At 39.0% G+C, this 12,469-nt stretch overlaps 1 protein-coding gene across 2 annotated transcripts in view; it reads right to left on the reverse strand.

Moving 5' to 3' along the window:
* LOC128738571 (GTP-binding protein Di-Ras2) overlaps nucleotides 1–12,469 on the reverse strand; it is a 177,208-nt gene that overhangs the window by 107,227 nt on the left and 57,512 nt on the right. For both annotated transcript variants that reach the window (XM_053833816.1, XM_053833815.1), the window contains exon 3: nucleotides 4,755–4,815. The gene's annotated coding sequence lies outside the window, so the exon portion shown is untranslated. The remainder of the gene's footprint in view (nucleotides 1–4,754; nucleotides 4,816–12,469) is intronic.

Raw genomic sequence — 12,469 nt, forward strand, 5'->3', positions numbered from 1 at the left:
ACGGATCCAATTCTCCCTATCTGACAAATTTTCCAGAAATTTCGGGAGTATAACGTGCCAACACATCATATTTTCGTGGATTTCAGGGCAACATACGATACAGTCGAGCGCGATACAGACAAACTGCCACGGCTGATCAAAGCTACCCTGAGGCAAGTGATGTGGCACTCTCGAGTTCATTCGAATCGCGCAGAGGGTTGCTGCAAAGGAATAAAGTGTCCTATCCGTTACTCAACATCGCAATTGAAGGTGTGATCCGGCGAGCAGAAATCGAAATGACGTTCCTCTCATTCATCTTCAGCAAAAGCAGCCAACTCTTAGCCTCCGCAGGCGACTTCGTCATCATTATTGAAACCTATGGTAAGAATAGGCTTCAGAGAAAACAACGTTCGCCTTCCACGGGCAGTAGCTATTGACGGCGATAAACTGGAAGTGGTTCATGAGCTCTTATATTTGGAATCTCTGGTCAGCGCCAACAATAATACGAGTAACGAGATTAAATGACGTGTTCACGCTTCGACCAAAGGGCACACACCGTCCCACGCTAATCAGACCGGTAGTCTTCTATGGACTTAAGACGGTAACTGTGCTTACGGAAGACATAGGTACACAAAAGGTGTTGCGGCTTGCGGACCATTTCTGGCGGAGTACAAACGGAAAACAGCGAGAGATTCTCATCGTACTATACATCTGGCGAAAGTTAGGTGACTACGGTGGGCCAGCACTCCAAGTATTCGGACGGAGGGGTCACTCATGCGAGAAAGCATACCATTTTAATACCACCACGAAGACTCACGACGGTACCGGTGATAACACTCCAAGTCTGTAAACGGAAGGGTCACCCCTATGAGATCGTTTACAGCGCCAGCAGTTTGGAAATACAGCCAAGGTACTATCCACTGAGCAGTTCGAAGCTAACACAATAAGTAAGTATCAGCTTTTGCGGCTCGAGCAGTACGTTTCTTCAAGCCACAAATGCTGAAGAAAGATTTTGTTAATGCTGGACTGCATCTGTTTAAACTTGAGCTCAAATATGGTTTATGTTAAGCAGGCAGTTACCAGGAGATTGATGGCGGCCTTTTATTTGTGTCGAAACAATAATTTCGAAACGTGTGCGGATTTCCAGCTGTTAACCATTTATCTGTTTCGCTTATTAACGTGCTGAGCTCATTTTATATTTTTGCTTCCTTTCATTTAATTCTCAACTGGTCGGTTGCTTATTTGTGGAAAAGTTTTTTGTTCCGATCATGTCGAACAATTCTAAATATGAGTAATGCGAAAACATTCACAATCAGACTCACATTTTTCATACCGATAGACAATAAATTTGTTTTTCCCTCGTATGAGCTGCACATTTTATTATCGGCTAGCTTATCACGAAAACCCCTCACCGTATGTATGCCAATCCGGAGCATTAATCATTTCTCTACAATAGGAATCGATGGTCGTGTGTTTTATTTACCTACCATGAACAATGAATAACCAACCGGATTATACACAGGTCACATAGCTCTCGTCCGGCTGTTACTGAACAACGCTTTCCACCGAAGCTGCCGCACCGTCGTCATCGTCAACCGAACCAGCAGGAAACATTTCCGTCATCATTAGCAACCCGTACCGGGCGGTGGCACCATCAGAAACAGCTGTTGACGGTTCCACGTTCGCGACGGGCATGATGAAAATTCAGTTCACTCACATCGCTAGGAGCAGATGCATCACATGGACAGCAAAAACCACAATGCAAATTATCGGTGACTCACATTTTTACACCTTCTCCAGGACAACCATAGAGCAAGCTCGGTACTGATGATGATGATGGTACAGCGGGATAAGAGCACTCTGCACCGGTTAGCATGCTGCGTATATTGCATGATGCTTGGACAGGGACCATGTGCGAAGCCGTGTAATAAAATTACCACCCGCACAATTTACTGCAATTATCGTCACTTCGAGCAATGTTCCATCCAGCTGAAAATGCCCACAGCAAGGGTTAGCACGATTGGGTTAGAAATCGTGGTTGCCTGGCAAAATTCTACTACGCATTTACTAGCAATCGACGTCATTCAACATCAGTGAAACTGAAATCAATAATTTTGAACATCATTTTCCAGCTACCTAACCGCAGTAATAATAGAATCTAAAAAATCATTCCCTGAATGTGCCGTGAAATGCCAAAGCAACGATGCGAACGAACAAATTCAGCATTGATTATCCGAATTCCTAACATAGCCGTGATGAGACCCATCATCACGGTGCTTCCGATCGTCGCTCTGCTCGGCTCCTCCGTCGGTCAGCAGCAAAGCAGCAAAAAAAGACGGAATGCATAAAGATTTGCTGCTGCTGCTACGTAATTGAATAAATTTCATCCTCCATTAAGGCTGCCAGTAATTCTGTTCGCCATCTGCCCTCCAAAGTTCCGAGGAAGTGAGTTGGTAGATACCTACCTCTCCTCTTGGAGTGTGTCGTCCTGTGTAGTGCCCTTGACAGCAACTGGCTTTTCTTGTCACTCCATTTCGATACGAAAGGTTTTTTTTTCGGTTCATGCATATTTATGACGGTTTTTGTTCAAGTTCAAGACGACTTAATATCGAATATCAATGCTTGCGCAAAAAGCGTTCGATAACTCTCAAAGGAAAACTAATTTAATATTTATTGTTTTTTTATGATATTCAAATTGTTTTCTAACAGCTTTTACATATGCAAATTGCGTATAACAGAAGAAAAAGTTGAGTTAAAGCATCATTATTTCCCATGGTAATTTCAACAGCAACCAACCAGCGACAATATAATTAATTACCATTACCGTTCATTGATGGAAACCAATTAGATTATTTTGGACACGGCAAATGGGACCGCTGCTGTTAGACGAAGCAAACGGCCGGCACTTAGCTAGTTTCTCAGTGAAAATTAGCTGCAAACTTTTCCATTAAACTAATCCTGCTATCATGCTCGCCGGTGTGGATCGGGCTGATGGGGGTGGTGGTGGGGAAGAGAACGTAATGCAGCTGCCACCACGTTGCACTAGTGGCGCATCCGCATCTTTACTATTCTGGTCTGGTTTTACCCATGCATTGTAGTTTCGAGGTTATTGAATTTATCAGTGTATATATTTTCTTCAAGCGAAAAAGGAAATAAAATATCGTAGAGTTAATTTTCTTGTCTGTTTTTGGATTTTTTAAACATTACCGGGCTCAAAAAAATTTACGTGTATTCTTCACGCTCGCGGCAACGAGCCATAATAGTTCATCGAAACCGTACTGGATGCAAAAGTTTATACAGTCAACTCTCCTTCATGGGTCATCTATTGCCCTGCCAGCTGAATGACGATGGTGATAAGTTTAATCGTTACTAGTGTGGCTTTATAACCCGTAACGGAGCATCATGACGAAATATGTCATTTGAAGAATTTACGAGCTCTCAAAATACCAGGAACACTTTTGACCACCCGGGCTAAATTGATTTTTTCGTTTGAAACGGAAAGAAAATAAAAGTTGCTCATACTGTACATATAATCATTATTCGCTTTATCGGCACTCTCCTGCGAAGTGTTAGAATTTGTTATAAAATATTTAATGTCCTTCAGTCCACTGCTGACATTCCTCGGTTTAAACCGGAAACTGGGGCGAATTATTTAATGCAGAAATGTGAAGCCAAAATTTTTACAAAAATTGAAGATGAATGAATCAAACGAAAGCAATATCAATATGATATGCAGTAAAAAATAGCAACTCCAACGCGAATTCAAAATAAATCCTCAAAACAAAAATTTCACCCTCCACTGGATAATAATAGAGAGGGTAAGGGTATATTTTTAAATTTTAATTAACACACTTTTCGCTCCCCATTCTGATGATGGACGTGATGAACTGTCCAAGTAGGGACTCACGGTCGTAACAATTTTGATGAAATATTCACCACTACGGTAACGGTGCTGGCTGGTTGGATCCGCTGAAGGTTGCGAACTAAACTTGGCGTTCATCAACATGATTGCTTCATTCGGCTGAGCCCGGTACTAGAAGTCGGCGTCACCGGAACAGAAGACGGGAACATGGGGGGGGGGAGGGTTGGTAGGAAAAGTATCAGTCGATGAAATTTCTCCGCTTTTTGCATCCCTGCCCGGCTGTCTGTCTGTCGTTTACATCTCCTAATGGATGCTTATGCTGCATAATTTCGGTTTATGGTGAAGTTATTTCAAGGTACAGCTATAACGTTACATCTGATGCCGAACAATGATTCTACCCGTTCCAGCTAGCGGAGGAGGGTATGAATTTCCCCACCAACATCTGCTACGCTGCTGCTGTGATACCGCAAGCTGCCAGCATTCATTTCCTATGAGTGGTTATACGAACAAAACCATGCGAAGGCATATAACAACAAACGATGATAAATTGAGTTTGATTGCATTACACTGATTAGGGGTCACAGCTGAGCGCATTGGCACAGGAAAACCCAGCGATGAAGTTGACCATATGAGATGGAAAACGGCAAAGTGGTTCGGTCTTTCAGAAGGAAAACTAATGTTGTGGTGAAACAAAAACCGCAATTCGATTTGCCACGTTTTGGTTCGGGAGTTTTTGTGTAACATATAATTAAAGAAATTCTCGAGAATATATAATACGACTGGACAATTCTAACGAAAAAGATTATCTTACCATTAATGACTAAAAACTATTGTATTAATTATTTAGGTATTTCCTGCACTACCGTTTAAAAGCAAATAGCAAAATTTATACTCTGGCATACTTCCTACTTACCTACAAATGGATTTCCGCTGGTAAGCTAGTTTCCTTCGATGCGTGTATCAACGAGAATCATCTGAAACGAGTGCAAAGCAGTAAGAAAAATGCATTATCGGCATCCTTTTTTTAATCGTTTATACATATATTAGGCAAATATTTTTATCTGGTGAATAGTGTGATACAAAAACTTACTAACGTAATTACAATTTAAGCAATTTACAATTATCGGAACAAATCAGTGTATTTTGCAAGCTTAATGTAGAAACTTCAACCAGTAGCTGCAATTTGGATGAAGTTGAATTTTATCTACGCGACTTGTACGTTAAGATAAACATCGTTCAGGTTATTTGAATTACTAAATTCGTTTTTAAGCGTGGGTTATTGTCACTCTTGTTTAATTTATTTAATTACAAAATCAATACAGTGCCTTCCAAATAATTTTTACACAATAAGACGAACGGCACTGACCATCAATGTCTCAATTAAAAATTCAATCACAGCGACTTTTAGAAAAACAGACTATTATGTCAATATCTCCTAATACCGCTGGGTTAGATACAATCATGGAAACGAAAGATATTTTTATAAGTATTCCAAGAGCGTGGGGCTTTTTCACGGCAGGCATCTTTTTCTAGCAGATTGGGCCAGATGAAGAGTAGGGTACGGGAGGGTATTCCCATCACGCTACTAATTTCGGCATACATTACCTTTTTGCCTTTCTACTATATAAATATATAGTATAAAGGTATAGAAATCACTTGGAAAACCGGAAATGGAAAGAAGGTCCTGCGGGCCGAATGTTATATACCATTCGACTCAGTTTCGAAAACTGAGCATTTTCTGTGTGTGTGTATGTATGTGTGTGTGTGTGTGTGTGTGTGTGTGTGTGTGTGTGTGTGTGTGTGTGTGTGTGTGTGTGTGTGTGTGTGTGTGTGTGTGTGTGTGTGTGTGTGTGTCTGTGTGTGTGTGTGTGTAACGCTTTTAATCTCACTCACTTTTCTCGGAGATGGCTGGACCGATTTTAATGTTCTTAGTGTCAAATGAAAGGTCTAGGTGTCCCATTGGTCGCTATTGAATTTCATTTTGATCGGACTTTTAGTTCAAAAGTTATGTATAAAAATACGAAAAATATGGGACTTCATTATCTCATAGATCCATTAACCGATTTGAACAAAATTGATTGCATATGAAAGAGGAGCCTTACAAACCCTTAATTTCCAAATTTCATGATGATTGGACTTGTAGTTTGTAAGTTACATAAAGAAATGTGAAAAAATAGTATTTAAAACATATTTTTGTAACATTTAAGAATTAATTCAATGAAAAACATCACACATTTTATTATTATTTGAAAATTACTGCTGAGATCTATCAAACGAAACCGAATTATTTAAAATCGGACGGTTCATTCAAAAGTTATTCAAACTTTAACACTTAAGCACCGTATATTAAACCGTTAAAACGTGTGAAATCAAAACATATCAATCAAATGTTGATTGTATTCAATGTGTGCGATGTATGTATGTATGTATGTATGTATGTATGTATGTATGTCATGGGCGTAGCGACGGGGGGGGTTTTGGGGGTTCAAACCCCCCCCAGGAGAAAATTTGTTATACACTTTCAAGCTTGAAATTTCACAGCCAGCTGTTGTTTAAAGTATAGAAAAATGTACGGGGCTGATTGTACGATCCCCGTCGGCGTCGTGAACTTAGAGCCGGGGTGGTTTGTGCTGTTTTAAGCCCCATTTAATGCGATCTTGAGTTACTCGTCGTTCATTTTCCAGGTATCTCTGAAGTCGCAGTTTTTACTTAAAAAATAAAAAATGTCGCTTTAGACCTGGACGAGCCATCTCGCACGTTGAGTCGCTATGTGCCGGTGTCGGTGGGGTTGTTTTATAGAACCGTTTTCCTTACGACGTGACTAGTTCACTGTACTTTACTCCAAATGTACGTTGGTAATCTGCCCGAGCAGTGTATGTTGCCTTTGATTCATGCACCTCCGCTACTCTTCGCTTTCAGCTTGCACTTCGTCAAATGCCGTCCGCAAAGGCGCGTAAGTCCTCCGTGAGCATGGTCTATCGGTCTAATAGGGGGTTTGTACATTGTCAGGTTCCTAAGGTGGCTTATGCCTCTTAATCGCAGCGTTTGGCGAAGCTCAAAGTAGGCCCGTTGTCCTGCTTGAATATGCCGCTGGATCTCCTTATTTGTGTTGTTATTCGCGGCTACCAGCGATCTCACATACACGAGCTCATCTACGACTTCTGGATCGTCGCCGTCAACGATTACCGTCCGCGAAAAAAGCACGTTCGTCTCATTTGATCCGCGTTAAATCAGACCAGACTAAATCGCAAAATTTAAAAGAATGAGTTAATGACAGCAAACGTTCAAGAATTTTCTAAGCTACATTTTACTCTAATAAGACTACATAAATGTTGCAAACAGTCAGTGTTATGAGATGATTTCGAACAATTGATAGTTACAAACCATACAGAGCAGCAAATTTTGAACGCGTTTTTCTCGAAATAAGATTTTTGTCACTTGGCTCGGTCTGACTTAACAGCGACCATTTGAGCTATTATCATTCATGTATTTGGTCTTCGACACGTTGATTTAAAGCCCAATCCTGCAAGGCTCCGCCTTCAGTCTAGCACAGATGGTCGGTGTTAAGTCAGACCGAACCAAGTGACAAAAATTTGATTTCGTGAAAAACGAAGTCAAAGTTTGCTGCTGCTGTGTAGTTGAAAGCTATCGATCGTTCGAAACCATTTCATATCTCTGGCTGTTTGCAACATTTGTTTGATCTTATTAGAGTAAAATGTAGCTTACGAAAGTCTTAATCGTTTGCTGTCATTACCTTATTATTTTAAATTTTGCGACTTGGTCCGGTCTGATTTAACACCGACCAGATGGCCTTCGTCGTGGCAAAGTTTCTGTAACCTGCTTAGCCACCTGGCAAAGTCATCTGCTTAGCCAAGAAGTTTGCTACATTTACTAAGAATCAAACCTCTCTTTTCGAAATCTGATCGTCGGATCACCTTACGAGCGATGTCGAGAATCATACAGCATAAGTTGTTCTTCAGCACTCTCGCTGCGTCTTGAAGAGACTCAGTTCTATGGATTTTAACAGCCTCTTCCAGCCGAGATTCGAACATACAATGTACCTCAATGCCGGCTGGGAAGCCATAACTTTAACTCTGTCATTTCAATTTGATTTTTTGTCTGATGAGCAAAGCAAAGCCGTGGGATTAAACGTCCTTTCTAAGACTTGATCCCTCTTCTTCGACAGACTTCGCAGTCGGCTACTACAGTACAGGACAGTTACCGGGCTAGTACAAAAATCCTACTGACTCTATCTAGCAGCACCGCCTAGCCGAGATTCGAACATGCGACGACTGATTTGTTGACCCAGCATCGTGCCTCGAAACCAACTAGGCGGCATTTGTCTGATGCAGAACACTCAATTTCAACCAAAATAGTTTTTAACTGAAAATAATACTCCATTTCCTGAATAAGCTGCTTACGGTTAGGCTATGTCAGATTTGTTTTGGTAAAACCCCCCCCAAGGAACTTTTCTGGCTACGCCCATGATGTATGTATGTATGTATGTATGTATGTATGTATGTTTATGTGATGAAAATTTGCAATGAAATTCAAGAAAAGTGAGAAACATGTCAAAAGTCAGAAGTTTTTGAAGCCTCTTAGTGGAATACGAACTCTGAAATAAAAGAAAAGATTAAAACTTTTACCGACTAAATTCCACTATTTAATATTTATTCGCGACAGATACGTATACGCTTTGAAAAAAGACACTGATGAAGCCTGCATGTTGTAGGCGAACTACGTATCTGTCGCAAATAAATATTAAATAGCGGGATTCAATTGCAAAGTTTTTTCTTTTCTTTGATTTTAGATTTCAATTGTCATTTTCTTCACTTGCTGTTACTCACAATTGCACGCAAAGCAAAAAGCGGAGAAAAGCAGTTAATTTAAGTATATAGGTATAGTGTTGTATAGGATCAAAATACTAGTGAGTTGATTTTTCCAAATAAATTTATACAAATTTCATACAAATTTTGCGCATCAATATATGCTCTTTTCAATCCATAGATACTAGAGCTTAGAAATGTTATATGAAAAATAGGAAGTAAACGGTGCACGGTAGTAACTTTGTACGATTTGTTTTCGTTAGTGACATTTTAAAGGAAAGATGTCTTATGTCATGTATCATGTTTTAATAAATAAATCAAAAATGACCAGCACTGGAAATCATATCGATCATATTTCTCATTCTCAAGCATGTTAATGGTGCAGTTTTTGCACTATTTTTCGACCTCATCTTGTTTTCCTAACCCTCTAACATTGTAAAAACGATGCGATCAAGCTAATCAAGTCTATCTTTTCATGAAAGTACATTCAAAAGAAGCTCAAGTTTTGATTTTCATGCAAAAATAATTATCTGAAGGAGCGCCAGCTAAGAAAAAGTTCAATTTCTCTTTTTCATATCTAATGCTCTATTCAGTTATTTTTTCTAATTCAGATATATTGCAAAATTGCAGCCAAGCAAACTAATAGTAAAATTTTGAGATTAATCATTTTGTTGTAGATATCCTTTTTCTTCAAAAACGAAGTATAATAATAATTTTTCTGAACTCTTGTTTTTCAAAGATGCTAACTTTTGAACGCATGGTATTAATATCAAAATATCAAAAAAATCTACCCTTTGGGCTAAAACCACTCAAAAAAAAATATCAAAAAATATGCTATGAACGCATATTTCATATTGTCAGTTCAAAACAAGTTTCGTATGTGGCTCTGAAACCCAAAAGTTAAGGCCGACCGATTATAAAACTAAATAAGGTGTTCATCAAATAACATAAATGACGCTTACAAGTATTTACGCACCCAAGGAAAGAAAATATAATTATTCTACGCAATACGTTGTGAATTTTACTGGCAAATAAGGATTTTGAGGAATACGGAACGGATATTTAAAAATATAGTCAAGTTAATTATAGATGTTCCTGAGAAATTAAATAATGATTATTGTGGCAGTAGAAAGGCTAGGTCACGCCGCTAGGTGGATTAATTCGGGTTTTTTGTATTGTCCTCGCCAAATTATTACGCTTTTACAAAACTATTCGAAAACTCTACATTCTAAGACCCTCTTAGGGAAGATTGTTGATATAAGGAGCGATAGCTCTCCAAGTCTGCGGACGGAGAGGTCACTGTGTAGGTGGTTACAATCCAAGTCTACGGATGGAGGGGTCATTCATACATACTCATACATAGCCGTGTTCAGTTACATCGAAAATACAATCAATGTATTCAGTACCACAGGGTGAGATTTCCCGAGGGAGGGACAAAACGGCCTATTGTTTAAAAACGGAACGATGCTGAAAGCTCGATTATTAACTTCCGGATGCTAAGGGGGGACCCTACTCTGGAAAGTCGGCAAAATCGAATTTTAATTTTTTGCATTTTCGAGATGCTTACACCTTCAGAAATATCATGCCAAAAGGATTTTTAATATCTAATCTCGTTGAAAACTTATGGCAAATTTTGTGAAGTCACCTCAAGCGAAGTCCATTGCTGTACGAAACTTTGAACGCGTTTTCCTCAAAACCATGTTTCTTTAGCTGGCGGTACGTGTATCTCAGAGTCTAGTGGACCGATTTGGCTGAAATTTTTTTTCAGCATGTAAAAATGAACTATCTAAATTGTTACGTAGCCGTTTTTTGATATATCAATTTTTCAATTTTTTATGAGCTTATATTTGGCGATTTTTGATGAAAAAACACCTTTCTTTTGAAAAAATTGCCGCCATTTTGGTAATTTTTCGAATTTTCAAAAACCGCTACGTTACAATTTAGGTATTAACCTAAAGCTTGAAAATCATCCTTGAAATCCGTTCTACGATACTCCGTTGGTTCCCGGCATGTACCGCCAGCAAGGAACTATTTTCTAGAGGGCTTTCACGTGCCCACCTGCCACCAGCATAATAATCACTATTCTGGTATCCAAAAATACAAAATATATCTTCAAATATTCCTTAACCAATAACCAAAATACCCCAATACTTAACTATAATTCTAGCATCTGAAAAAAATTTACGGAAATCTATTATTTTTCGGTGTTTTAGAGTAGGGTTCCCCCTTAAAAGACTAATCGTAAAATAATCAAGTATTATTGCTTTACGTTTTTTGTCATTCAGAGAGACTAGTGGGAAAATTAACGCATAGATATTATCGTAGGCAACTGAATCGTGAGTACTCTTTGATGCGATAATTTGCCACATTGGTTTTAAGCTTTTTGAATTTGTGTTTGATTGATGATGAAGAGACAATTCCCAGCAAACCACGAATCGTATAATAATGTGTAAAAATCATCTTAAATATCGCTAAACAAACTCGAGATCGTACATAAAGCTTAATAAAGCGCACCCTAGTTTACATTTATTCGTACAAAATGATAGTAACTGATTCACATACAATTTTCGTCACAGAATTGTATAGCATTATGGAACTAATCATGTTAAGTCGGATTTCATCGTATACAAATACTTATGAATGTGAATTGTTTTCATATAATTTGCAGTACGTATATCGCCTCCAAAACAGTACGCATATGCTGGTTTCGTGCATCGAATGCGATTTTTCTAGATAAATATATCGGTACATATATCATATTTGTTACTTTGATATACGTACGAAAATGTTTGCTGGGAATGTTGTTTTGTGCAAAAAATGAAAAACTGAATAGGTAATTGTAATTTGTTAAAAAGTGCATTGTAAAAATCGAAAAGAAGCTAATCGTCTAATAAAGTTTTGTTCGATTGTAAAGAATAGAAGGTGAAGCAATAAATAGACCTATCGGCACTTTATATTAAACGGAAAGAAAAAGGTAATAGTCCGTGCCATCCGTGCACTTCAGTTGTAGCCGACTAACGACTTAGGAGATCGATTTTACGACCGAGGCTAGTAAAATCAGCCTCATCAACAACGTTTCGACGATTGGGGCCGTGGTCAGGCTGACTGGTACGGTTTACCACGTGTAGTGAACTACCAAGATAGACGTCGACCGGAGGATCCAGGAGAATCTACCTACCAAGTAGTATACTAGCAACATAAAAAAACGTGCAAATAGCATATGAGGGATTGGATAACGAAATAAAACTGTATAATACGTCTTTTCCACCACACGCAACATTATCACAAGTTTTACGTTCTTTTGTTATAAGCAAACCGGACTTGAAAGGAGTAATCCACCAAGGAGTTACTCCTTGCTGTTTCGTTTCCGCTTTGAATATCGTTTGATTATTAGGTTGAGTTTACATAACATCCATACATAAGTTCACAGCAATCTTCAAAAAATTTGACCAACACAAACATTGCAAGATCATAAGCATACAGCAATCTGGATCCTCGTGGAAGCACGTCGTACAAACGTCGTGAAAAAGTAAGCAAAACAATAGCGGTCCGAGGTTGTTTCCTTGTGGAACACCAGAATGGTTACAAAATTCACTAGCGGAGACATCGACTAGTTTAACTGAGAGGCAACGATTAACCTGGTATGATTTAAACCAGTTTACAAAGCTTGGTGCCGCACCCATATGCTCCATCTAGGTTAAAAGCCGGTTGTGACCCACACGGTCTAAGGTAGCTTTCAGATCAGAGTATACTGTGTCGATTTGAGCACCATTTTCAATGCTTCGTGTACAGTATGATGTAA

This window comes from Sabethes cyaneus, chromosome 2, assembly GCF_943734655.1.
Source record: "Sabethes cyaneus chromosome 2, idSabCyanKW18_F2, whole genome shotgun sequence".
In the NCBI taxonomy this organism is placed as follows: domain Eukaryota; kingdom Metazoa; phylum Arthropoda; class Insecta; order Diptera; family Culicidae; genus Sabethes; species Sabethes cyaneus.